Genomic DNA, 26,585 nt, shown 5'->3' with positions numbered 1-26,585 from the left:
TTCTACATCCATTCCCTGCTCTGTATAGCGGCAGGAATGACCCAACAGGCTGCATTTCCCAGACTCCTGTGTCAGCCAATGGGAGGCACCGATAAGGGATTGGAGGGTGGGGACAAGGAAGAAGCCAGGGTATTTCTCCTTTTACTTCTCCGCCTGGGATGTCTTCTCTAGGAGCAGCTCCGCCATAGCTCTAGCCTTCACTGAACAGGGCGGCCTGATTCCAGATCACACTGGGCTCCAGGAACACAGTCTCTTCCTTTTGTTTCTCCAGCTTCACGTAGGAATGGCTTCCAGCCCTGACTAATCTGAGTTACTTTGCTGAACCCTGTTTGTTACAAATTCCCTGTATTACATTCTCTCTGTTATAAATACCTGACGTGGTTTCTGTTATCCTGGTCAGCCCCTGACCACACAGCTGGTTGGTCACCTGATATGTGGTACCCTTGGGATTAGCAGAACATGAATTGTCATTGCCTATGTGCTCGTTCAGAGTCCAATGTAAGTGCCAGTTCTCTATCAATCGCTTTGCTGAGGAAGCTTTGCATTCTTCTGATCCTTCAGTAAAATACCTGCTGCTAATTACTTAATTACCCAAGGGGATGGCTTCTCTCTGTTTTCAAGCTTTTATGGCCAGATGCCTGGCTCTGTGTATTTGTTTCTGGGATTCGCCTCTGGTATAGGAATGAAAGGAATATTTGATCTCTTTCCTTTAGTTGAGAAGAGTGACTTCCTGATTGAGATCTCAGTTAATAGTGGATTTTTTTTTCCTTGCCATTGGGCAGAAACCAGGTCCTTCCTATGTAACACCTCCATACCTCTTGGCCTGCCCAGGCCACCCCCCTCTGACCACACACGGCGGCTCAGGCCTGTCGCGGCTGACGGTCTCACACACGACGTGGCGCGTGCAGGGTGAATTTGCACAGTGCTGGGGCCTATGGGGGACACACAGGTTTGTCAGAAAAACATGCCCCCCCTCCAGAACAAGCTACAGAAATTTCAGGGCCCAGTGCTCAATGAAAATGCGGGGCACCTTATTCAGAGACTATCAAGACAATGACAGCAGTGTTAAAGCAAGGACGTGGGTCACATGGCCTTGTCCCCAGCTCCTCCCCCACCTCCCCCAGCCCAGCACCATGGAATTGCAGCCTGCTTTAGGGAGACCAGATTTAGGGAGACCTAAAACAGTGCCAAATGACATGGGATAAATGGCCATGTGTGGGCTGTGCACAGTCCCAGAAGGTGACTGCTCCAGAGATGAAGGACTTCTCGCCACCAAATGGGCAGAGTGCAGGGAGGGCAGTTAAGGGAAGAAGAAGGGAGATGTGCTGACCCTGAAATTCAGCCAGGGCAAGCGGACCTATTTTACCAAATAATCGAGCTGTGAGTCTGATCTCTGCACGATGCCCACATTGCCCATCACCGCCCCCTCAAACACTATTTTGGTCCCCAAAGCTTCCACAACTCAGCCAAATTCTTCATGTACTTGAGACATGTGACCCAAGACCTGACCAAGCTAAGAGGAAGGGGGAATTCTTTAACCTGGGCCAACAGCCTATCAAGTAATCACAACCTATCTACGTAGAAAAAAAGAGAATGATCCCCATATAGAGACACGGGAATCGACAGATCTCCAGACTGCCTAAAATGGAGAAGATGGACCCTGGGGACAAACCCAGCTCAGGGCTGGCACATGGTACGGGAGCCACAGACGTGGTCTGGATGAGGGATGAATTATACCTGCGCCACCTGCTATGGGATCTTGGGACCAAAGATTTCATGTCCCTGATCTTCAGTTCTACCATCTAAAAATTGGGACACTATCTATCTTACTTAAGGATTAATGCTAATGTAGGTAAAAATGCCTAGTCTAGAGCATGTGCACTAATGGATTCTCAAAAAAATGGTCGTTTATATATATGGACGCAGGTGTTACGTATATGGCTGAATCTGTCTGCACGTAGAGTGATATAAATCTGTGTTATAGATGTGTATTTCTGTAAATGTTTTCCTATGTCTCTGTAAATATGGTCTCGGAGCCATTATACTAAACAACTTTCTCCAACCTCCCCCCACCAAGTCTAACTGCCCCTTCAGACCAGCTCTGCAGGGTGTTCTCCCCTGCCCCGGGGATAAAATCTCAGGCAGGTGCCATCCGTCTCTGGTCACTCTTTGAAAACAGTCTTGCAGTCACTTTTGGTCCCAAGCACAATCCCATTTCAGTAATTAAACTGTCAGGCCCAGGGTCATAATCACTCACTACCTACCCTCATCCAGCAGAGCCCCCCACTGCCCCCCACCCCAGCTCAGGCCAGGTCTAGCCAGGGAGGCCTGCTGTGGGCAAGGAGCACAGGGGGGCCTCTCCATGTCCCAGCCTTGCGCTTCTTTCCCCCCAATCCTCACCCACTCAGGAGCCCCCCAGATTGGGAGTAGAGGAGGGAGCAGAGGACTTCCTTGCTCAGATGTAATCACGTGCTGCTGGATGTTCAAAACTCACTCATCCTCTTGAGGGGGTAGGGAAAAGGGTGCTTTTTTTCTGGGTTTGTGTGAGATTCTCCTGCTGGGAATTTCTCTTTCTCCTGCTACTTAGGACATCCCAGCCCTTCAAAGGTCTCCCCCACACTGATGTTCACAGATGGGGTCCCATGGCCCCGCCGGCCAACAGCAGGTCCCCTTGTCTCATGGGAAAGCTCAGGCACCGAGGGTCCCAATTCTAGGGGACATATGTCAAGGTTTCTGAGTGGCCCCTCTTGAGCCTGTCTCCCTCGGCTTGAACCGAGGAGGAAATACTACATGGGGAGCAGCCATGGGGGGAGGAAGGGGGCAGAAAAGGTTGTGAAATGGGGAAAGGTACAACATTCCAACTACTCCCTTCAAAGAAATGCTCTGTCTTGGCCTCTTTAGTTCAATCCTTTCCTGGTGAGTAACAGCATCCTATCACATGCAGACGAATTCCTAGATATGGAAACTAGAGAGAGCGTCTTCATAAAGGCCACCTGTGCCTTATAATTTGAAAACCTCAGATTATGAGAAAAATGATCTGGGAAGATCATTTAAAAGACAATTGAGAAGAATATGCAGTGTGGTTCATTTATTCCACAGTTTTTGAGCATGTGCTGTACTGGGCTAGACTCTAGCCCTCTGGGAGCCCCCACCTGATCAAGGAGACACCCACTAATAGAGAGCCAGTGGGGAGTTGCAAGGCATAAAACTCAAAAGGGAGGATCAGGCCAAGTATATGAGCCTTATAAGGCTCCAGGATAAGACGTTTGCATTTTTCCACTAATCACTTGGTTTCTCCATCAGGCGTCCGTCCCTGAGAGTCTGCGGAGGCAGTTATGGGGAGGGGGTATCTATGAGCTTTTTTTAGCAATTCTAGAAGTTTAGCAGGAAACACACATTTACCCAAGGTAAATCTGCATAGGGTAGTAGGTTTCTTTCCTTTGAGCTGAAATTGTATTAGTACTTCTTATCTCCTGCTAATCAACAGGTCCGTTTGGCAGCCACGTGGCTTTGATTATTTGTAAATGGAGACATGCATTAATTCACAAGCCGTGGAGTTTAGTCTACACATGACCCATAGGAGAAAATTATTAAAAGAGTACCATGGGAGAGGTTTTAAACAGGGAAGTGAGCAGGTCCGACCCGGGTTTTAGAATCATCTTTGCAGGTGCAGTGGGGAAAATGGATTGAAGGGGTCAAGAATGGAGGTGGGAATGTTTGACTGCTGTAGTCACCTGGGAGAGGCTGGTGAGGGACCCAGGCAGGTCCTTGTGTACCATCCATCCACTCGTTCGTCCATCCATCCATCCATCCATCCATTCAACAAGTTCACCGAGCAGCTACAATGTGCCAGGCACTGCCCTGTGTGCTGGGGACTCAGCAGGGACAAACTACAGAGACAGAGCCTGCCCTAACCAAGCATGCCATCCACGAGGAAGTAGCTGATACACTGTCGCACAAATGGATGTGTGATTAAGGGTCAGGATGGGTACCGGGAAGACAAAGTCCAGGGTACTGGGACAGGGTCTTGATGTTAATCACATTATTATGTTTTTAAGGTCTGGGGAGATAAATGGTGTGCTGGAAGAATGCATTAGCCGTAACCAGAATATTTGCCCTTCTCTATCATAGAATGAGAAGCGGCTGGAACTGCCTCCCGCACTGCTGTTCGGTCCCGTACCTAAGAGGGCTCCAGCAAAGGGGTGAGCGTCATTTAGTAATTACTGAGTGCATGAATGGACACCTAGACACCTACAACCTAGGTCAGTATTTTATCTGTTTAACACTTACATAATACTAATTTACCATGTGCCACACTGCTATAAGAGCTTTATGAATATGGGGCGCCTGGGTGGCTTAGTCGTCAAGCGTCTGCCTTCAGCTCAGGTCATGATCCCAGGGTCCTGGGATCGAGCCCCGCATCGGGCTCCCTGCTCAGTGGGGAGTCTTCTTCTCCCTCTGCCCCTCACCGCACTTGTGCTCTCTCTCACTTTCTCTGTCCTTCTCTCAAATAAATAAATAAAATGTTTAAAAATTTTAAAAAAAAATTTAAGAGCTTTACGAATATAACTCAGTTAATCCTCCTAACACCCCTTAGGTAGTAAATATTATGACCAAGCCCACACTGCAGATGAAGACACTGAGGCTTAAACAGCTTCATCCTGGCTCCAGGGTCTGTTGACACACAATCAGTGGCTCTCAACCCACTGTCCCCACATCAGCAGCATCTACATCCCCTGGGAGTTTGTGGGAAATGCAAGTTCTCAGGCCCAGATAAGAAGGTCAGCGCTCTGTTCTCCATAAGCCCTCCGGCCGATTCCCATACCTGCCCGCAGTGGAAGGAGCACTGGGCCACCCCCTGCAGAACGTATCCAATCACCAGAATTACCTGTGATCCTGTTAAAACGACAGCTTCTTCACACCACCCCGCCAACCTACTAAATCAGATTGGGAGAGGCACTGGGAATCTGTATGGTTTAACAAATTCCCCCATCGGGCAAGTTCGGGAAACATGCATCCAGGTTGTAACATTTTACCACCACCCTGGGAGAAAACAAAGAGAGGGCTTGACACAGAGCATGGGTGTGGCCGCCGGATGGCAGGTTTATCTTTCCTGAACGGCTGGTCAAACGGGCAGCTGGTCCTCCCGGAGCTGACCAGCCAAGTCACAGGTATAAATCTTCCGGCGGGACCCAGGGTGCAGGCTGTGCACAGCTTCCCCATCAGGAGGGCAGACCGTGTGTCCTGCAGGAATGTGAGCGCCGCCCCAGTCAGATGCTCGCAGACCAGGCTCCCCAAGCCCCATGCTCCGGGCAAAAGTGCCTTTATTGCTGTCTCTTGGGGAAGCATAGATCATCCTTGCCAGGGATTTCCTGTAATAAATACCTTTGTCATCTTGACCAAAGACGCTGTTTATCTGAACCGCCCAGGGCTGAAATATTACCTCTGCCTCCTTCGGCACTGTCACCTGGGCTCTGGCAGCACTGGGGTTTGGGGGAGACCAGGAGGGGAACGAATGAATCACCTATCAACAGCGTCATTGCCCCCCACCCAGATTTCTCCCCGTTTTCACCTACTACTGCAAATCAAGAGGGGAATGATGAAAAAAAAATGGGTATAATTTGGCAGAACTTTTAAGATGAACATTTCTACATTAAAAGGATAAATCCGGCCATGTGGCTTTTAATCCAACTTTTCATTTATGATGCATTCTGGAATGTTCATGATGCTCCATTTGCCCAAAACAGATGGAAATGTGCTAGGCTGGGCTGCAGAGGCCTGGAGTTTAGGTCCTGCTTTGCCACCAGTTACCAGGTCGTGTGGCCTTGAGCAAGTCTTTGAAGCTCCCCAAACCTTGGATTATTTAACTGTTGGGCGATGATAATCACACCCATACGGCCTACCTCAAGGGCTCGTTGGGGGGCTACAGGAGGAAACGGCAGTGAAAATCACTTTGCAAACTGTAAAGTGCTGTCCCCGTGTGAGGGGTTATCATGGCATCAGAGCAGGGATGGGCCCCGTGCAGATCCCAGACCTGGAAGTGTCAGACACAGAGGAAGGGGGATGGGCAGCGAAATGTCCCAGGGTAAGGGTGGGAGCCACCCACTCTGTGGGAACAGCTGATTTCACAATGAAATCCATGTCCTCAGCTTATCAGTATGACAGCGAATGGGCCACAGCCAAATGGACCCAGGGAATCATTTCTCTTCCCAGAATGAGTTGGACCCTTAGAGTCCAGCTCTGGCAGGAGACCTATGACAGGTCCCCTGCAATGTCTGCTGCAGCCCGCTCATGCCACCTGGGGACCTCTTCCCAACTCCTGCCGCCAGTGATGTCACTTGGCATGAGTGGCATGAGGTGGCCACGGTGGAAATGTTTACACGCCAGAATGTAAACACTGCAAGTCAGGGTGTTTGGGTTTTTTTTGTTTTGTTTTGTTTTTTTGCTTTGTTCCCCAGAGAGCTAGTCGTTAAACACTTACCAGTGCATCACTGGGTAGCAGCAGAGATGGGGTAGAGCTGTTGGAATCTGGAGGCCACTGCAGACGTTGAAGAGAGGACAGGAAAGTTCTTCCTCCACTCAGGAGTAGGGGAACCATCAGCCCATTAAACTCCTGATTAGTATAGGGAGACCTTTCAGAGGAAAGAACATTTATTTCGTAAACCACTTACACAATGAGAGATTGCCTTCTCTCTATAAGACACTGAAGCAAACCCCACTCCCCTAACACACATGTTCCAATATCAGACCCAGTGACGCCACCTCCAGGGAGTCTTCCAATGGTCCTTACCTTATTGTTCAGAGAATTCCAACATCCTCTCGTCTCCTACATAGATAGTAGAAGATGGCTAGTCAGGGATCAGGCTTTGGAGTCAGAATGTTTGAGTTAAAATTCCGATTTGAAGGGCGCCTGGCTGGCTCAATAGGAGGAGGGAGCATGTGACTCTTGATCTCAGGGTTGTGAGTTCGAGCCCCATGTTGGGTGTAGAGATTATTTGAATAAATACACTGTAAAAAAAAATTCTGATTTGATCACTTGAGTCTACGAAAGGGTAAAGGAATGCTTGGGAAGTGCTTAGCATCATGCCCAGCACCCAGTAAGCTTACTAATCGTGATGACAGCAGTTCTCTGAACTGCGTCATTTCAGGCGAAAGCCGTGTCTCTGCAACTGGGTGAAAGTTTCATGAGGACAGGGACCTTGCTTTCTCCCTGTGTCAGTCCCCCACAGTGCCTATAAAGGCCTGCCCATCTCTGTCATTTGGAAGAGTGGATGAGATTTCAGTCCTCTAAGCTCACTGTCCATTCTCCAACAGATTCTACCACATTCTCAGATGACCTCTTCCCCACCTCTGTGCTGGCCAGGGTTTCACTAAGGGCTCCCCTCAAAGGTCGGACGTTAGCCAAAGAATGCCCCCCTTCTTCCCTGGTCCCATTTCTTTCCCCAATCTTGATCCTCAGTCTTGTTCAGACCTGTGTGGGGTTAGGTTCAAAAGCAGACCTTGAGATGAGAATTCATTTATGAGGGATTTAGTAAGGAGGTGCTCCCAGGAGAGAGTGGAGGGAAGCAGAGGGTGAAGCAGGATGGAGAAGAGAGAGAATCGAAGCAAGGGTGCCATTCCAGGTGAAGTCCCAGCGCCAGCTCAATCCCACGGGAGCTCTGCGGAGTGAAGCACACTTTGGAGTTTGGGCTTCCATACTCATGCTCTAGTCAAATTCTGGCTATGGGCCACCCAGGGGATGTTAACTTCTCAGGCATTTTCAGCCCTGTGCTTGGGCAAAGGGCTACAGTGTCTAGAAGCAGGCGGGCGGTCAGACACGGAGCATAAAGGGAGCCCCAGGGGCCTGGGCAGAGCGTCCGCAGCACCCCTGCAGCTTCACCCCTGATCTCTAACTCGAGGTTGGAAAACAAAGACTTCGGGGGGATCCTGTGCTATCAGAAATCTCAGCCCTGCCTGCTCTTTGCTGTGTGATCTTGAGCCAGCCTCGGTACCTTTCTGAGCTTCAGTCCGTAAAAATCAAGATGATAAGGCAAACAAACTATCGCTACCTCTCAGCGTTGTTGTGTGGCTTAAATAGAATTATGTGGGGCAAAATGTGTTGCAAACCGCGGGGGCTAGACTCCTGTCCTGCAAAATGCAGCCTGCTGTCACCAACATAATCAAGCCTCCATCCAAAACTCAGCTTGGGATTTCCTCCCTTCTCCCCAGCGCACTCCCCCTTGCTGACTTCATTTGCTCTCTCTCTTTAAAGGCTTCTATGTTTGCCCTGTAGGCTGTTAAAACTCCTAGTTCAAAATAACCCGATAAAATGCTCTGGGAGGCTTGCTGGTTCCAAACAGATAGATATACTAGGAGCAGGTTGGCCTGAAACACAAAATTCAGAGCTCCAACTAGGACAGAGGCGGAAGGATGGCCCCAGATCGCTAAGCTCTCTGCAGCCAGCTCATTACATCCTGATCGCGGGGACACCCAGCCTGGGGTGGGGAGGGTGAGGGCTGCCTGTCCAGGGCTGCGTGAGAGGCACTCGGGGAGCAAACTCCGCATATCTGACCTGGAAGCCAGCCCAGATAGGACCCCAGGCCTGGGGTCGTGGTGTCCCCATCCACATTGCCCATCCTGCAGCTGGGGACCCCCTCCCTTTTTCCTGGAGCCCTCCTAAAGCTGACCCAGATCCATGGGGTGGTAACCCAATGCACTCTCAACCTAAAGGGCTGCTTACGCCTTGCAGAGGAAGATGCACCAGACCCCCAAGGGCAGGTGAAGAGGACCAAGAAACTGCTGACTTGATTCATTTTATCCTTATTTCTGTCAGCCTGCTGACACAGAAATACCTCAGCAGCACGAGGACTGGCCTGGGAACCCAGATGTTTGGCTTTGCCGAGGACTACCTGGGTGGGTCACTTCCCAGCTCAGGGCCTCATTGTTCTCACCTGCACAATGGGGGTAATACGTCTCCCATCAGCAGGGTGGTAAGGAGCACGAGGGAAGGAGAAGCCTGTCTGGGCAGGTGGAGGTGGGAGGAGGCTCAGGAGCAGCTTCCACTCCAGAATCACCTGCCAAAGGTTCTGCACACATTCCCCCCAGCGAGCCCTGCGGGATAAATATCACCCCTCTGCAGATGAAGAAACAGGCTAGCTGGCTCCAAAACTCACGCTCTTTCTGCCTTAAAGGAAAGCCCTGGGGCGGGCGGCCCAGGTCTGGAGAAATCAACAGGCAAGCCCTCCATCCTTCGCTGGTTCAGTGAGGCATTCTGGAGCCCAGCCACGCTGCATGATGACAATAATGACACACGCCACGGCCCACAGGGAGCATTTTCCCTCCCGCTGCAGCTCTGCCTCCCTGCGGTCTGGGGTCTGGTCTGGGGTGGCCTCTACCATTTAGCTCTGGGTCACAGGACAGAGCCTGAGCAGAGCCGCCCCTGGGGGTCCTCAACCCAGCTGCTGTTGGACTTTTGCTGGGCAACTCACCAAGGCAGAGAAAAGACTTTACTGTGGACTAACAGGCTACACTGAGAATCAGCAGGTCTCAGCCTAAGGACAATAATGACAAGAATAGCAATAGGCCGCTGGTGCCAGGCACAGGGCTAGGCAGTTTCAATAAATGAGCTCGATCCCCTCCGCCATCCTATGAGGGCATTTGCTGTTCAAGTTCACAGAGCCGGTGAGGAGCCGTGCAAGGCTCAGAGGCTCGAAGCCTCATCTTTCTGCCTCCAGATCCTATCCCCTAATCTGCAACCTCTCTTTCTGTCCCTGACATGCTGATGACTTTGAGCAAATCCTTCCACTCCCTAGGCCTCAGTTTCCCCATGTGTAAATTGTCGAAGCAGGATTTGCTGAGATTTTTTTCAACTCTGACAATCAAGGGTCTTGATCTGGGAGATAGAAAGTGGATGGTGGCGTATGGCTGCCCGCCAGGACCCAGAAAGGACCAGAGCAGGGGACACAGAGCCCGGCTGGGCCAAGCCTCTGCGAATGGAAGGGGAAGCCTTGGAATGGAGGTCAGTCTGGCCAGACGGCTTCTCCCTGGAAGCCAAATTTCTCAATGAAGCCCAAGTTAAAGCCCCTTTGTGACGTCCCCGTGGCAAGCTGCTTGCTATAAGGCGTGTCTGCACTAATGAGCTCAGAATGTCAAATTCCATCACTCAGGCAGCGTGGACAGGAAGCAACGAAACATCCCATTCAGGGAGGAGGTATGGCTCTCTTGCCTTTTTCTGTTTTTTAGTAACATTTATCACTGCTACACATGAAAATAAAAACCAGATGGAATCCTGAGCTGAAGAGAGGGTCTTCCCCATCCCTGGGCAGTAGGACAAAGCCCGAGGCGGGCACCTAGGGTCACTGTGGCCCAAGAGAGGCTGCCTGTCCGCTTCTCAGCAGCGAGGCCTCCCAGCCAGGGCCACCTAATGACAAACACCTGGGTCTTACTTGCTTCCTCTCTGCTGGGCCTCGGGAGGTTGTAGAGCAGGTGATGAGCTGAAATTTCCCCACCTCTTCCAAACTCCATCCGGGCCATGAATGCTCATAGCTCCTTTTTTCCTCCTGGGAGTCTGTTTTCAGCCCCTGTTCAACACACAGCTAGGGCCACTCACCAGAAGCACACTCCTGTGAGGCCTACTTGGAAGCACGGGGCACTGAACAGGACACACTGGACCGAGGCCCAGCCAGGACCACAGTCTGAACCTCACCTCCTCCAGGAAGCCTTCCCTGACTATCACTGCCTTCTCCTTCAAAGTCGTTCTATCTGTTAAGACCAAGCCACATGACTTCCCACTTAACACCAATTTGCCTTGCTTACTAAATATGTCGTGTGTGGCTTACATAGATCCTCGCTCAGACCGTTGGCAGCTCCTAGAGGACAAGAAGCACTTGATACTTGCCTTGAGGCCCCCCTTGGTCCTTAGCACAGTGCCTGGTTTATTAAAGCTGCTCCATAGATGTATGTGGGAAGAATGCAGTTACAGCATCACTTTGATACGCTATAAGCATTTAGATGACGTTTGATAAGCTCATGTCCCCACTACCTACTATGTGCTGTGCACTGGGCAAAGTATTTTAACTGCATTAACTCAATCACACAACAACCCTATCAGGTGCTATTCCTCCCAATTAACAGATGAGGAGAAGAGAACCAGGACTTGCCCGAAGAAGGAAATAAAACAGGAATTTGCGCCCAAATCTGCAGGCCCCTCACCACTTCCTGTGTGTGTGATTGGAGGCCCATCATGCCTCAGCGGTGCCTTGTTGAGAACAGCCCCCTCTCTGTTCTGATCCAGGAGGGTACAAGGGAGGATAGAGTGGAGGTCTGGCCAGTGCTCCTTCCACAAGCCTCAGTTTGCCACACAGCTCATTTGGTTTCCTGCACACAGTGGTGCCGACTCCCTGAAGCTCCCACCCATCGTAGGCAGGCTGCAACCTGGCAAGACGGGAGAGGCCAGTGGCCTCTTCCTTGTTCCCCAGCAAACATCCTAGAGGCCGGAGCAGAATCTCCCTGGGCCTCAATTTGCTCATCTGCAAAGTGGGAGGGTCCCTGCACACTCAGAGGGTTGATGAACAAAGAATGAGAAAGAAGGCTGACGCTAGCTTAGGCACCTCCGGAAGCTGAGATGGAATCTAAGCTGGGTCATTCTCACTGTCCCCTCTTTCTCTATGTCTGTTCCGCCCTGGAATAGCAGCAGCGCCCAGGGCAGCCACCACCAAAAGAGCAGGCCAACAGAGTGGTGAGTGAGCAGGGCGCTGGGCATTGGTCAGTGAAGGAGAAAGGGGCACCAGCTCTCGAAAAGACCATACAGCCGGGCCCCCATTCCCCAACAAAGCCCTAAGCACTGCCCTGGACCTTTTCCTGTATTTTCTCCCTTTTCCCCCAAGCCCCCAGTCGGAGAACATTCCAGATGAACGCTTGTCTCCAAGCCAGGAAGCTTTCCATAGTTTTCAGTCCAATTCATCTCAGCCTTGGGGCCTCCAGGATAGGGTTGCCGGGCAGCCCGCGTAGCAGAACATCCTCCACCTGCTGGACGCGTCCCGCACCCTGCATGGGCCGGCAGGATGTCCTCCACAGCCAGTATTCAGCTTTTATCAATCGATCACAATCATGCAGCCCTTTAGAGCTCTGCTCCTAGCTTTTCTGGGCATCCTCTATTTTTATTTGCTAAATCTGGCAATGTTACTCCTGGGGAGCCAGGCGTTCTGAGACCACTAGCCACGCCACACCACACCCTGGGTGAGGGCAAAGGGGCTGGTTTCTACACAGACCATGTGAGCAGCTGTGTGTGTGTGCGTGTTATGTGTGTACTGGTGTGTGTGCTGTGTGTGGGCAGGTATGAGCCTGTTCACGGGGGCGGAACCGTCTCCTCCAATCTCTGAACAAAGCAGGGCGGCTAGGGGAAGACTCACCAGGACTTTCCAATCCCCTTTCGCATTGCAACTGTTCTTTGTAGCTGAGGATCCCTCCCGCGAGGTCCACTCGCTCAGAGGCTCCTCCCGAGGTGCTCTACACATGCTGTTCAGGGAACATCACAGCCCGATCAGCTTGAGGAGATCGCTTGGTCCAACTCCTTCGCTGCCCAGGTGAGAAAACTGAAGCCCAGAGAGGGGAAGCAACTTGCCCAAAGTCACACAGACTTCAGGCAAAGAGCTGGAACTAGAATCAGGGCCCCCTGGTTTGAGTCCAGGGGTCCTCCTCCTGCATAATCTGACTCTTTTGAGCAGGACACAGTCACAAGAAAGCTGAGTTCTTGAGTAATCAATGGCAGCCACTCAATCCCCAAACCACGGAAATAAATAGTTGTAAGAGTGGTTAGCGTTTACAGAGCTCTTGCCCCTTACTGCATGCTGGGCTCTTTAATTTACCAGGCTACTCCATGTCATAATTTTTATTATTGCCCGCATTTATGGATGAGCAAACTGAGGCTGAGAAACTTGCCCCAGGCCTCAGAGCTGCTAGGTGAGCGGCGTGCACCCCGGGGCCACGGTCAGAAGCTGGTCTCCTCACGCTGACTACGCTGCGCTCCGTAGCCCGTTCTTCAGATGCCTCCACAGCTGGCGTGAGGGAGGGCTCATTAAGATGGGTCATCAGCAAATCCCCAGGGTCCAAACCCTCTCTCTCCGAGTCAAAAGCAGCTATATCTCCTGGCCCCTTCTCCTCTTGCCCAAGTCATTCATTGCAGCTAAGATTTTTGAAGCCACCTCACTAAGAGATTTTCCAAGACTCCCGTCCTAGACAGGAGGTGGGAAATGATCGTGTTTCTAGCTTGTAAGCCCTGCCTTGCAACTCGCCCCTTGAGACAAGACACTTTCTCCTCTTTCCTTCTGAATGGCCCTTCCCTATGCGCCCCTGACCCCGCCCCCATCTTCCCACCATCCTCAGTTCAGGCCAGCCACTTAATTCCACAGCCATTTGTCCCAGCGCCCCCGACACCACACAGGTGTACTGTGTACGGACCTGCTTTCAGGAAAGTAAGTAGTTTTTTGGTGGGCAGCCAGTTAAGGGGACTGGATACAGACAGAGAACAGAACACAGCCCCCTCCCCAGGGGACTGCCCCGGGCATGTTATCAGGCGCTCTTGAAACCCAATGCCTGGCCCTGGGGGGCAGCAGGTGTGCCCCAAGACAAGGCTGGTTTTCCTCTCCAGGAAGAAGCATCCCCTGTGGGGAGTGGGGAAGGGGTTCTGCTTCCTCCTGCCAGGTGGGATCTCACCTCCGAGGACCCTCTGGCTGGATCTGCTTGCTCTCTTCTCCCCCTCCCCACTCCATTATTCCCCCCATTGCTCCTCATCTCCCTCCTGACATTTCTGGGTCATTCGGAGTTAACCTCCTCCCACCTTCCTCTCCACGCTCCCCAACATCCTGCTCCCCAAGCCTCCCCTGACTACCCCCTCCCCTCCAGACCAAGCCTGTCCCTCCTCTTTACAGGATGCAGATGGGCTCTTTCAAGGTCAGACAACACCTCAGCTAAAAATCCCTGCTCTGTCCTGTGTGGCTGTGTGACCTTGGGCAAGATTCTGACCCACTCTGAGCCCAGGTGTCCTCATCTGTAAAATGGGGATAAGAGAGTCCCCACATTTAGGTTATTATTGAGAGGATTAAATGAGATAAGGCACATAAAGTTCAGAGCCCAGCACAGAGCACATTTAATAAGCATCCCTGCTAATACAGAAACCGTAATAATATCTTACAGCACATCCATGTTCTAACGTCCCCCTGGTCTCGACTCTTAATTTATGGCTTCCCCAGTATTGACTTTTTAGAGCTTTATTTTTACATTATAATTTGTTTGTACTTCATATGTATATGAATTAAGCTCAATTATATTCCCTGTGGGCCACATCAAATATTTTTTGTCATGAGACACACAGACCCACAGACACCAGCAGAAGTGACAGGGAAGGAGAGAGGGAAAAAGGAGAAGACAGCAGAAGGAGGACTAGTGGGGGGAAAGACTGAGCAGGTCTGGCTAGAGTCAGGCACTCAGGCCAGAGCCTGAGACGGGTGAGGCCCAACCCTGCTCCCACTTGCATCTTAGAGCCCCATTGCAGAGTCTGGATTTACGCGCTTAGAGAGAGGGAAGCACTTGAGGCAGCAAGGTGGAGAAAGGATGGCAGACTTTGTCCGGGAGAGGCCCCAGAGGGCTGGCTGCGGAATCCAAGTAGACTTCCTGAAGGTGGAGGACCTGGAACCTGCCCTAGAAGCACAAGGAAAGTGTAATGGGACAGTAAGGGGACAGAGGGAGGCATTTTAGGCCCTTGTGAGCAAAGATTGAGATGAGGAACGTAAAGGAAGCTCCCACAGGAAAACTCCCTACCCTTCCCCCATTTCCCACACATACACACCCTCATACACCCCATACACATATACACATACACACCCGTACAGGCACATGGCTCCCTGGAGGGGCCTCTCCCTCTCCTCAGCCCCCACGGGGTCATCCACACACACCTGACAAAGCTCCCAGGCCCTTGTCCTGGCGGCAGCCCCATGGACCTTCTCAGGCCAGGCCTGGTACCTGCTGCCACCTTGGCATGCTTCTCAGAGGCTGCTGGCCTCCCAGCACCCTCGAAACACAAAAGAGGATGGAAGAACATGAGGGGTGGTACATTGGGGTGGCCGTGGGAAGACACTGCTCAGCGAGTAACCAGGACATCCTGCCTAGAGGGTCCAGAGACTCCAGGCAAACACCACAAGGGCTCCATCCTCTATGTCCCTCCCCCTTTGGGCCTCCTGTCTGGGGCACACGGAGGGGCTGCAGATGCGTCTCCAGGGGGTCGACCCAGAAAGTCCCCCAGCTCTGCTGGCCTAGAGGCCTGCAAGGCCTCCCCGAGCACCCCCAAGCCCACCCGGCCCCACCACAGCCCAGATATCCATTTTTCCTCCACCTTCTCAGCACAGGTAACCACGGGGCTCTTGAAGAAACTCCAAAGGTTGGCTCCCTTGAAATGGAGAAGGAGGTCAGGAGACACATTTCCTAACTTTCAAAAAGAACCGTTTGGGATAATTAACACATCACCAACACCAAGGGATTGTTTTATACCAGAAGACATATAATTAAGGAAACAATAGCAAGCTTGTTGTCTATTTTGTTCCTAAAGAATGCTAATTATGTTTAGCACCCTGACACATCCAAAGGTTCTCCCCAATATTTAGAAATCAAACAGAACTTGGCTGCGAGGCATCGCTTTGCTTCGGCTTAGAACAGGGAGGGTTGGGGAAGCAAAACAGGCGTCCAACAGGTCTTCCAGTCGGCTATTCAGCTTCTCGGCCACTGATTGCTACACTGGTGAGGAAGGGCACTTGCCATTGCTCAACTGCACTCCCTGTTGCTTAATTACACCTTCCGAGCAGCACCTAATTTGCTTAGGGTGCAACTGAGCTGCTGTGGGTGGAACGCCTCGCCAGGACACTACTTAGCAATGCAGCTACAGCCAGAGGAAGTCAGAAGCCAGGCTCAGCTCTGCTCCGAGAGGCTCGGGCCCCGTGGCCGTCGCTGCCAGGGCCCCGGACTCCGGCAGGCCAGAAGAGAGGAAAAGAGGAAAGCAGCCCTGGCCCAGCTATTCCCTGGAAGCAAGCTTGGAGCCAGAGAGCTCAGAAAGGTCCATCTGGAGGTGTGCAGAGAGCGAACCCCTGCGTCCCCCCCCCCGCCCCACCGCAGGGCTGACCCTTCCAGGGGAGCCCTCCCCAGCAGTCCCTCCAAGGAGGCGGCTCTAGACTGTGACAGTAGCCCTGCCCAGGTGCTGCTCAGCTCTCCTGGTAGCCCCTGCTGGAGCCTGGTTCCCAGGGGTACTCCGTGCTAGGGCACAGCAGGAAAAGTGGGGCCTAACGCTGCCAAGGGGGACAGGCATGTGACCCTGGGCAGGCACCAAGGACCCCGATAAGGGAGAGAGCCCCTTCCTAAGACCCCTCAAGCCCTGCTAATGTCTGCAGTGTAACTAGCCTGGCAACATCGAGCTCTTTGGGCCCTACCAAGGAAGGGGGAGGCACCCATGTTTCCTCCCAAGAGGCACACACAGGGATCTTCTTGGAAGGAAATTCTCCAAACGGGAGGAGGGCATCAGCGTGTGCAGATGGGCCCTCCCTGTGTCCCAGATGGGCTGCCTCTCCTACTCATAACCCTGGGGAGCTCATCCCCAAGAGGGCATAGGTGTAGGCCCATATCTACTCACAAATCAGTGCGTGACCGCATCGAGAGTAGGGTTATTAAGGAATCATAGTGTTGTGGTTAAGCTTTCACAAGACTCCTGTTAGAGATACATCCTAAAATTTTTACTAGGGAAAAGGTATGAGGTCTGGAATTTGCTTCAAAATAGCAATGGGATGGGGAGTGCCTGGGAAAGAAAGCTAGAACAAGACTGACCTTGAGTTTACCATGGGTATGAGTCTGCTCAGGCTGCTGGAACAAGTGCCACCAACAGGGTACCTTAAACAACAGAAATTTATTGTCTCACTTCCGGAGGCTAGAACTCCAAGATCAAGATGTCCACGGAGTTGGTTCCTTCGGAGGCCTCTCTCCCTCTCCTGATGGCGTCTTCTCTCTGTGCCTTCATATCGCCTTCCCTCTGTGTGTATCTGGATCACACATACAAATTCCCTCTTTTTACAAGAATGCCAGTCATGATGGATTTTAAAAGAACACCAGCCCACCCTAATGACCTCATTTTAACTTGATAAAGACCCTGTCTCCAAACAAGGTCACATTCTGAGGTACTACGGGGCTTAGGACATCAACATATGAACTTGTAGGGGACAGAATTCAACTCATAACAAAATTTTTGAAGATGGAGGGTGTATACCTTATACCATTCACTCTGCATTCTATCAATCTGCATTTTTTTTTCATAATAATGGGAGAAAGGGGCACACGGGGAGGCAATGCTCCAAACAATTGTCACATCACCAGATGAACTCCAGGGAGATGAGACTTATTCTCCAGGCCTCCGAGAAAAATCCTAAAACTCAGGTCCGTTTCAGAAGAGACAAGGCAACTTTGATGGTAGTGAGTTTCCCAACTCTGGAAACATCCAAGCCCAGGCTGCATGACCACCCGTGGGGCCTTCCGTAGGATTCCTTATCTGGGGGGAAGCTGGGCTTCTGACTCTTGGTTGCCAAAAAAGCCAAGGCTGTCTTGGACCACAGGGATGGAAGTACAGCAGCCAAACATGGATGAGAGAGTCCTGTTCTACGTGGGACTGAAGGGAACCACTTGGACCCGGGTGCTCCGTTCCAGGAACCCCGTTGCAAAGGACACGTTAAGCATCTCAGAGCTACAGCCTTACATCTGGAGTGGGGCAGCCAGGTGCTCAGGGAGGGAGAAAGCATGCCATGGCATTCAAAAGAGACTATGGGATCCACATCTACCAGTTTCTTTTGTATCCTCCTGGAAAGATTATAAGCAACTTCAAACAAATATACACACCCTTTATGTAATTCTTTTAAACTAATGGTATTCTATGCGCACTCCTTTTGCTCTTATCAGTGGATATTTACATATCTTGGAGATCTTCCCATTTTAGAACATTCTTTTTAGCTGCTGCATAAATCCTATTTTGGGGTAAATTGTTGTACCAATCCCCTACTGATGGATATTTAGATTGCTTCAAATATTTCCCTGTAGTGAACAATACTAATTAATCTCATACACATATCACTTCACAAATGAATGATTAAACCTGTGGAATAAATCCATATAAGTAAAAGGGAGAAAGGAAGAAAGGGAGGGGGCAGGGAGGAAAAGAGGGAGGGCAGAAGGGAGGGAGGCAGGGAGGGAAGAAATGCCTAGAGAAAGGGGCTGGGCTCCAGGGAATGGCTCTCCACCCTTCCTGGAGACAGATAGGGAAACATGGGTGAAAAGCACAATCAGACGGGCAGCAGGAAGGGCAGAGGGTCGGGATGGGCTATCTTAGTTCCTATTTCTTTGGGTGACCCCAGCACCACCCTGGCTTAGCCTCTTTGGCTGGTAGGAGAGAGCGAGTCCGGGACCTGGGAGGGAAGGACACAAGAGCCTCTCCCGGCCCAGCTGTCCTCCATCTCCACATCCATCTGCACTAGAAAGAGAGGCCAGGGAAAGCAACGGGCAGGAGGCCAGTAACAAGAGCCTGACCGATGGCAGAGGGAGGGCATAGGTTGACCGAGTGCTTCTAAAGTGCTGGCCCACATAGTAGGTATTTAAAGCCAAAACAATGGCTGCTCACTCCCTGCTCACACTTGGCCTACGATCTAGCCCAGGGGCCAGGGAAGGGGTCAGAGCTCCTGAGATGAGCATCAGGGCCAGATGCAAACTCCCAGAGGCTCCTGGCCTCGCCTGTTCCCTTCCCTGGGGCCTGGAATCTAGTAACTTCTCTGGACTCTTCTTTCTGAGGTTTACACTGAACTCGCTCGGAAGAAACCCGTTCAGACAGCTGATGGACGGTGAGCAAATGAAGACCTCGGTCGTGGCCCTACACACACACAGATCACGCATGTGCAGGCTGGTCTAGCCACTCCTACCGTCGTGAGGCTGCCCCGTGGGTCTGGCCCGTAGTCCATGCTAAAGAAAATCTCCTTCTCAGCTGGGAAAACTCAAGATGAGGGGGAGGGGAGCAGGTTGTGTGGGTGGCAGGGTGGTGGGCAGAGAAGGGCCTTGATAGTGCTCTGGCTTTCCATAAACTTCAGCACTGATCACCCCCCCCCCCCACAAATAGCCAGGAGGTCCCTGGAGCTGAGTAAGTCCCCTCTGCGCTGCCCCAGGGAGAGGTACGGAAAACGATGTCTCAGTCAACATGGTGCCTTTTCCGCAGCCGTGGCCTTCCGCTTGAACTGATCTGCAGCATTGGTCACCACTTCTGTTTCTCATGAAGACAGAAGCACAGTCATTTAGAGCAGGGGACAAGAAGTGGTGCGGAGTGAGCCCTTTGCAAGGCCGACCAAAGGGGGCCCAATGAGGCCAGGAGAACCAGGGCGGCAAAGGCAGCTGCACCCCCAGCCCCTTACATGGTCCCCACCCACACACGTAGTCATGCCTTCCTGCCACGGTCACCCTATGCTCACCTACACACACACACACTCTTGCAGGTTCTCACCCACAAACACAAAGTGTTCACACTCATGCACTCCCAAACATTCACATGCACACGTGCCTTTGCAATTAATTACTCAGCATCCGCCCCTCCAAACATACTTGCGGTTACCACCCCTCTGCGTGACGTGCAGTAACTCCATAGTGACTGAGACCCAGGGCGGTGGCATCCAGAACCCCAAGGCTGGGTAAAGGGCGGGGGCAAGTGGCGGTCCCCCGCTCAGTGCACACCAGTGACGGAAGGACAGCTCAGAACAAAGCTGATTCTCAATAATAAAGGCACTTTCAATAATATCAGAGCCAACACACAGAAACCCTGCCCAAACTCAAGTGTATGGAATAGAGTGTGCGCTGCCTAAAAGGCCGGGTGCTGGGTGGGGGGGAAATGCTCCCTGAAATCCAGCTCCCACCTCACTCTCGAGGGCACAAAAGGGATGCCTTTTCCTCAGCTTCGTAGACACAGTATGGGCTGCAGCAGCCCCTGTTCCCCAAGGCCTTGTGCCCACTTACACATCCATGTGTGTGCCCCACGTGCTGTGTGAGCACATTCGGGTACAGCCACTCATGCACGCTGGGTACACAACCAAACTCAGGCACAAAACTCTCTTCCTTATTACGTTCACTCCAGGGGACTAAAGCACAGAGCCTTCAGCTTGTCCTTGTCCTGGGCTGATGATGATGATGCCCTCAACCCCCCATCCCAGGCCTGGCACCCCACAGGCAGGCCCCCAGGAATCATGGCTCAAGAACAGGACCCAATGAGCAGGATCCCCCATAAGTGACTCCCCCTGTCCCCTGTTACCTGGCACTAGGATGAGGCCACTGCGTGCACAGTCTTAGCTGAGGGGAGAGGCTGGGCCTTGTGGGGCCCTCTAGGTGGCCAAGAACACGGCCTGCCCACCTTTTAAGTCTGCCTGCAGTGGGTGCGCGTGGGTACCGGAGGGGAAAGGGAGGTACTGTCTCCAGGAAGCCCTGAGTCCCACCTCCCAGGACCTCACAGCCTCTTGGAGCCAAACAGAGGGGAGGCTATCTATGTCCAGGTCAATAAGCCAGACCCTCTGTCCAGGCTGCAAGGTCTGACCACACACACACCCCCAGCCCCTAGGTGGGCCCAGGGAGCCCAGGGGAGGAACAGGAAGCAGGCCTTGAGACACCTGGCTTTAATGACCTCACTGTGTGGCGACTCCTGACTTCTTACTTTCCACGGGCCTCCCTGCAAGAAAGAGGCTCTCCGACCTAAAGAGACCTTATGGGGGCCCAGGAGCCCCGGCCTCTGTCCAAGCACGGTACCCTGAAGAGAGGCAGGGGGAGGAGGGAGGATGGAGGATGAGGCCCCAGCCAACACTGCCCTCCTACCTCCACCGTTCAACCGGGACTGGACAGGGTCCAGCCCAGGACCACCAGCTGACTCTTGGGGCGGGGGGCAGTCCCTGCCTCCTGCCTGCCCCCCAGCTCCAGGCTAGCTCCTCCGGTTTAGGGGGGAGAGGGAGGAGCATCCACACTCTCTGGGGAGCAGAGCGGAGCCCCGCGAAGTGACCCCGTTTCTGAATGAAATTGAGCTGCCATTTTCATCTTCTTCCCAAATGTCAGCAGCGTTAGATCAGATTAGGAGCTAATCTCTTGCCAAAATTCATTTCCGAACAAGAGAGGTGGCTGCGGGCGGGCGGGTGGAGGTTTGTTGTTTGTTTCAGTATCCCTCCCCCCGCCCGACACACGGAGACACACGCGCTCCTTCTCCGCCGCTGCTGGGGCGGCAGTGGGGGTGGAGGCCGACTAGCCCGCACTGAGGGCCCGAGGGGGCCTGGGGGAGGTCCGGCCGCCGCGCCCCCGGAGCAGCAGGTCGCCCGCGGGGGGTTGGGAGGGCAGCCGCCCGGGCCGCGAGCTCCGCAGTAGCGCCGAGCCGGCGCGATTCTTCTCCGAAAGCTCGGACCGCTCCGAGGCCCCAGGATGCGCCCTGGGCGTCCTTTCCCGCCGGTGAGGAAGGGGACCCGGGACCAGAGGGGGCAAGGCGCGAGGGACAGGCGCTGAGAGGGCCGCAAGCCTGCACCGCATCCTCCCTGCGAGACCGAGGTCCCTCCCCAAACCCCGCCTCCCCCCTCCCCCAAGCCCCCATCCTCCCACCCTGCGGGCCAGGGTGGTAAAAGGGAAAGGAAAGGCAATTGCACCTAAAGAGAGAAGAGGAAAGGGGGGAATAAATGCCCAAACGAACTGCTCAGTACCTTGCAGGCCTCATTTGACAAGTGACCAGAACACAGCCGCTGGCCTGAATGCATAATTACCCCCAAGGAAAATTCCCCATCTAATTTGATATTTGGTTCTTTGCAGAAGCTATAGCCTTCGTAAATAATATACAAAGTAAGAAACCTAATCCCGCCTGCTAGAATGTTTAATTCATCATTATGCGAGCTAATTGGAAGGTGATTATATGGTAATTGCTCATTAGTGGTGTATATTTATCGCTGTACCTTATGTCAAGGCCATGGGAATTGTGTAGAGTCTGTTCTCTCATTTCAAGGATCAGTTTCAGAAGCAGGAGCGAAGCAGGCAAGATCAAGTTCTTCCTGACGTCAGGTCCAGCAGAGGGCTATGGAGACCCGCGCTATATATAGGGCCTGAAACGGGCTGGGGGCAGGGGTGGCCTGGGCCCGGGCTGAGGCAGGGAGCCTGGAGATACCGGGGAGCCAGACCACTGCCAGGAAACCCCGTCTTTCCAGGGAAAGAGAGGGAAGACATGGGGCTGGGGGCCCTGGACCCTTTTCCAAGAGCTAACCCATCCCCACTCCAGGCTCCTCCTGGGCCCTTCAGGTGCGTCCGGACCTCTGGGCTTATGCTGGGAGGAGCCCTTACCCCTGCGCTTTCTCTCCGACTCCTCCCGCGATGTGCGGAGGGGCAGTAGGTGTGGGTAGAGAGGGGGATGTCTAAGACTTGATGTGGACACTGGGTAGGAGATGGGGAGCAAGAAGGTAAGGTGCTTTGGAGAAAGAGCTAGAACTTGGAGCACTGGAGGCTTGGGCTTCCTCCTCCATCTGATCCCAGAAGAGTGGGGCAACTCCTACCTCCCTGCCCGGCCAAAATTTGCTCTCAATTTCCCACCCAGAGAAGTAGGGCACTGGCCCGACAGGACTGTGTTGTTGTTGGTGTCCAGGGAGGGGAACCCAGAGTCGCTCTGGGGTAGGCGGCAAGACCAGGGCGAAAGAACTCTAGAAGCCTGAAGAAAGGCGGGCCGTGAGCCCAGCCCAGCCCCAAGGCCAGCGCCTGAGCTGGGAACTTGAGAGGCAGGAAGGCCGGTCTGAAATCCCGAGGGTGAGGAGGAAAGACGTGGGCTGGGTCTGCGGGTGGAAGTGAGGGCAAGGACGGGGCGGTGGGCCTCCGGCCGCTCGGAGGATCCGGCCCGGACGCTAGAAGACCAGCCTCCCGCCGAGCATCCTTGCACGTGGGCGCGATCTTTGGCGCGCTCTGGCGCCCCCTCGGAGGAGTGCGACGCGCCATGCCCTACCCGGACCCCCGGCCCGGGGCGCCAAGCACCCCTGCTTGCAGCCCCCGGGGCCCTCCCAAGCCCCCTTCCCACTCCCGCTGGGCAATCGGCACTAATGAACAAAAGGCCAATTAGACGCTGGGGCGCGGCTGATGAATGGACCTTTCGCTTTCAAGCGTGGCACCGCCTCGGGTTTCCTGGCGTACAGGGTCGCGCCGGGAGAAGCCGCCTCCCCGAGCGGGGTCACGGCTGGGGTCAGCGGGTTCTCAAAACTCCCACTTCCCCTCGCTGCGGGTTTGGTTGGGGGAGGTAAATCCGGCGGCCGAGCCCTGGGCCTACACCAGCGGTCCCGCAGCTCGGCCTCGCGGCACCCCGACCTCACGGGCCCCTTTCCCTCTCCCGCCAGGCCCGCCGCTGCCCAGAGGCGGCACCCAAGTAAATCTAAGGCTGACTGCGGGAATAATCAAGGCCGGCCTAGAAAAATGCGCAGTTACCCCAAAACGGCTGTTGTTACCAAACTCCGGAGCGAGTGGTGCGCTGTAGGAACCATATGTGAACCCCGGCTTCTGGCTGGACACACACACGCCTAGATCCCGAGAGGTACAAAAGCTGCCCCCACTGCCCGGCAGGGACGCCAGCCCATGGGGACCTCCGCCCAAACACAGACAAATGTTCCCGCGGTTCACACACACGCTGAGGGCCTTCCCATTGCCTGAGATCCACAACTAGAGCCGGACTCCCAGAGGCACCCTCTGCGACCGGACTCCGGCACACACATTCCGAACACGAAGTGCATTTCTCCACCTCCGTGGACACTAGAGCCTCGCCGCTGCACGTTGTCGCCCTACCTCGATATAATCTCGATGCCCAAGGCAAGCTGGACACCTTGACTCACTCACACAACCCACAGGGTAGCCCTGACCTCTTCGGCCTCAAACACGCCATTAGCACATTCAGCACCTACGCATCGTATCCTGACTTAAGTCCTGGCTCAGACACACAATTCCATCTCCACGCGAACACAACTGTTTCAGGGACCTAACCCAGGCACTCCACCTACACCAACACACGAGCCTAGCCTCTCACTCTAGCTACTTCCACCCGCTTATTCCGACTTGAAACTGCCCACAGGCGGGCAGCCCAGCCCAGACGCCCCCACCGCGGAGCGGGCCGGGGCCCGAGCCGTCGGAGTCCCTCCCCAGTCGGTCCGCGCGTCCGGAGACTTTGTTTCCTGCGACTGTGAGGCGGGGACGGGGAGGAGCCGAGGTTTCCAGGGCCGCGCGCAGGCCCGAGCCCCGTTTCTGCCAGGCCCACTTGGCGTGGCCGTCTGCCTGCCACAATCCGCCCCTAGCACAAAAGTGGCCCGGCAGGTTCCGGGCGGCCGCCAACGCTCCCGCTCTGGCTCGGCTCGGCTTCCAGGAGCAGAGTCAGAGGGAGCTGGGGGCACCGCACACCCAGAAGGAAAGGCAGAAAGGGGGAACCGTCCGGAGGTCCCAAGGCTTCTGCCACCCCAGGAGTTTCTGGTGCCTCGGAAAAGCCCGACTCCGACCCCCGCCCGCCCCGCGCCTGCATACCGGACCCTTGGCTGCGGAGGAATAGGACCCCAAGCGAGAAACGCACACGGAGGCCGCGTGTACCTGGCAGGAGAACCTCGCAGGGGCACACGGGCACCATACACTCCGCTTGACTTTCTCAGGGTAACGCAACGGAGAACCCACCCCAAATCCACGTGGCTCAGGGGGCTACACGGGAAAGGCCCACCAGCAATCAACAAGGGAGCAGGATGCGGATCAAATGTAACCTACATCCCCATTTGGGGTAACAGGCGGGACACGAGGCAACGCGCGTGCAGTTCCGCCATGTGCAGGGAAGAACGCAGGACCTGCCCCTCGATGCCCGTAGAGCCCGCAGGCCTGGCACCCGTATACCACGCAGTAGCACACAGACCTGGGGCACCCAGCTCCCACGTATCCCTGCCCAAAGGGCTCCAGTCTCTCATGCGCTCACTGCGGAGGGCACGCAGCCGCAAGGCACACGCGCCCCGCACCCTGCCCCGCGCCCTGCGCCCAGATAGTCATCGTGGGATGGCATCTCGCAAATATTTATATTCCTCAACGCCACGGCAGCCCGCGTCCACATTAGACGCTCTAATCCTGCCACTTTAAATAGATGAATTAATAAAGCAAACGAGCGGCTAATAAGCTGACTGTCCTGCCTTTTTGAGGCGGGGGAAGGACTCGAAAGTGCGCCAAATTTGTTTGCAGTGGATCAAGGCGAGCCGCCTCTGCTTCACTTTCTTTATCTTAATTCCGACTTGAAAAGATATAATTATCTAGTTTGAACAGAGCTGCTATCAAATCCTTCTTTGGGCCGGGAAGGGGGGCGTTGGAGTGGATTGCGGCTCTCTGAGCCGCTCGGTGCAGCCGGAGATAGCGCGTAATGAAGATGTGGAGGCCTGAGATACAAAGGGCATTAACCTCATTAGCATGAAACCTTTTCTTCTTACCATTGTGGGACCCTTTCAGCCGCCTAATCCCCCCTATTTTCAAAGCTTGGTTTGTAATAAAGCTTTTAGGTTTTTTTTTTTTTTCAGAGCTAATAGTATTCTCTGATGATTTTATTGCTGTTACACTACATAGGACGTTTACCAAAAAAAAAAAAAAGAAAAAAATCTTGGTCACCCTATACCTTTTCTTGTACTTAAAAAAAGTATATAGTTTCTGCAGAAATAAGCCTTTTATTAAGATGGGAAATTTTTTTTTTTTCTGGAAAGGCCAGTTGGAATTTTGACATGTCTGTGCTCCGTGTTTGAGGCATTCTGGGTTTGGGGAAATGAGTGGAAGGAGAAGGTAACTTGTTTAAGAAAAGGGGAAGACGTTGTGTAGCGGTGACTGCAAAGCACTGGGGACAGCCATCCGACAGGGAGGTCTCCTTGTCAAAGCAGCTGGAAAGCCCACTTGAGTTTCCAGGATATCCAGGGTAGCACCTGTCCCTTTGAGAAGCAAGCCTGGAACTCTCCAGGCAGCTCGCCTCACCCCAGCATCCTCCTGCAGCCAAGTGTCCCCCACAACACACACACCTTCCCAGAGCAGTCTGCGTGAAAATGTGCCGTGGACAGCCAGGGTTCTCCAGAAGAACCGAGATGGAGAAAAAAAGGAGAGACAGGCAGAGATAAAGAAAAAAAAAAAAAAGAGGGAGAGAAACCAAGAATGAATTCTACTTTAGAAGAGAGGAGGGGAGGAAAAAAAAAAAGAAAGAAAAATTTCCATAGTGCCCTATAGTCCCCACACGTGCACGGAATGTCTAATCTTAACTTTTCAAGGCAGGGTGTTAACAAAGCTTGTATTTTTGCCCTGCATTGTAACTTGGCCTTATCACAGTGTAAAGGGTGGGGAGATTGTCCTAAATTATGTCCAGGCGGCCCCCCTGGATCCGTGGATTAAGAGATTAAAGGAGACCACTGGGCAAGGCCTCCTCTTTCCCCTTCATATTCCTGGTATGATAATTGCTTAAACTGATTTGCACTTTCACAAAAGCTCGCAGGACGCTTTGTAGCTCGAACAGAACAGAC

The sequence above is a fragment of the Phoca vitulina genome, unplaced genomic scaffold (assembly GCF_004348235.1).
Source record: "Phoca vitulina isolate PV1807 unplaced genomic scaffold, GSC_HSeal_1.0 scaffold28, whole genome shotgun sequence".
In the NCBI taxonomy this organism is placed as follows: domain Eukaryota; kingdom Metazoa; phylum Chordata; class Mammalia; order Carnivora; family Phocidae; genus Phoca; species Phoca vitulina.
This window is presented reverse-complemented; position numbering follows the sequence as displayed.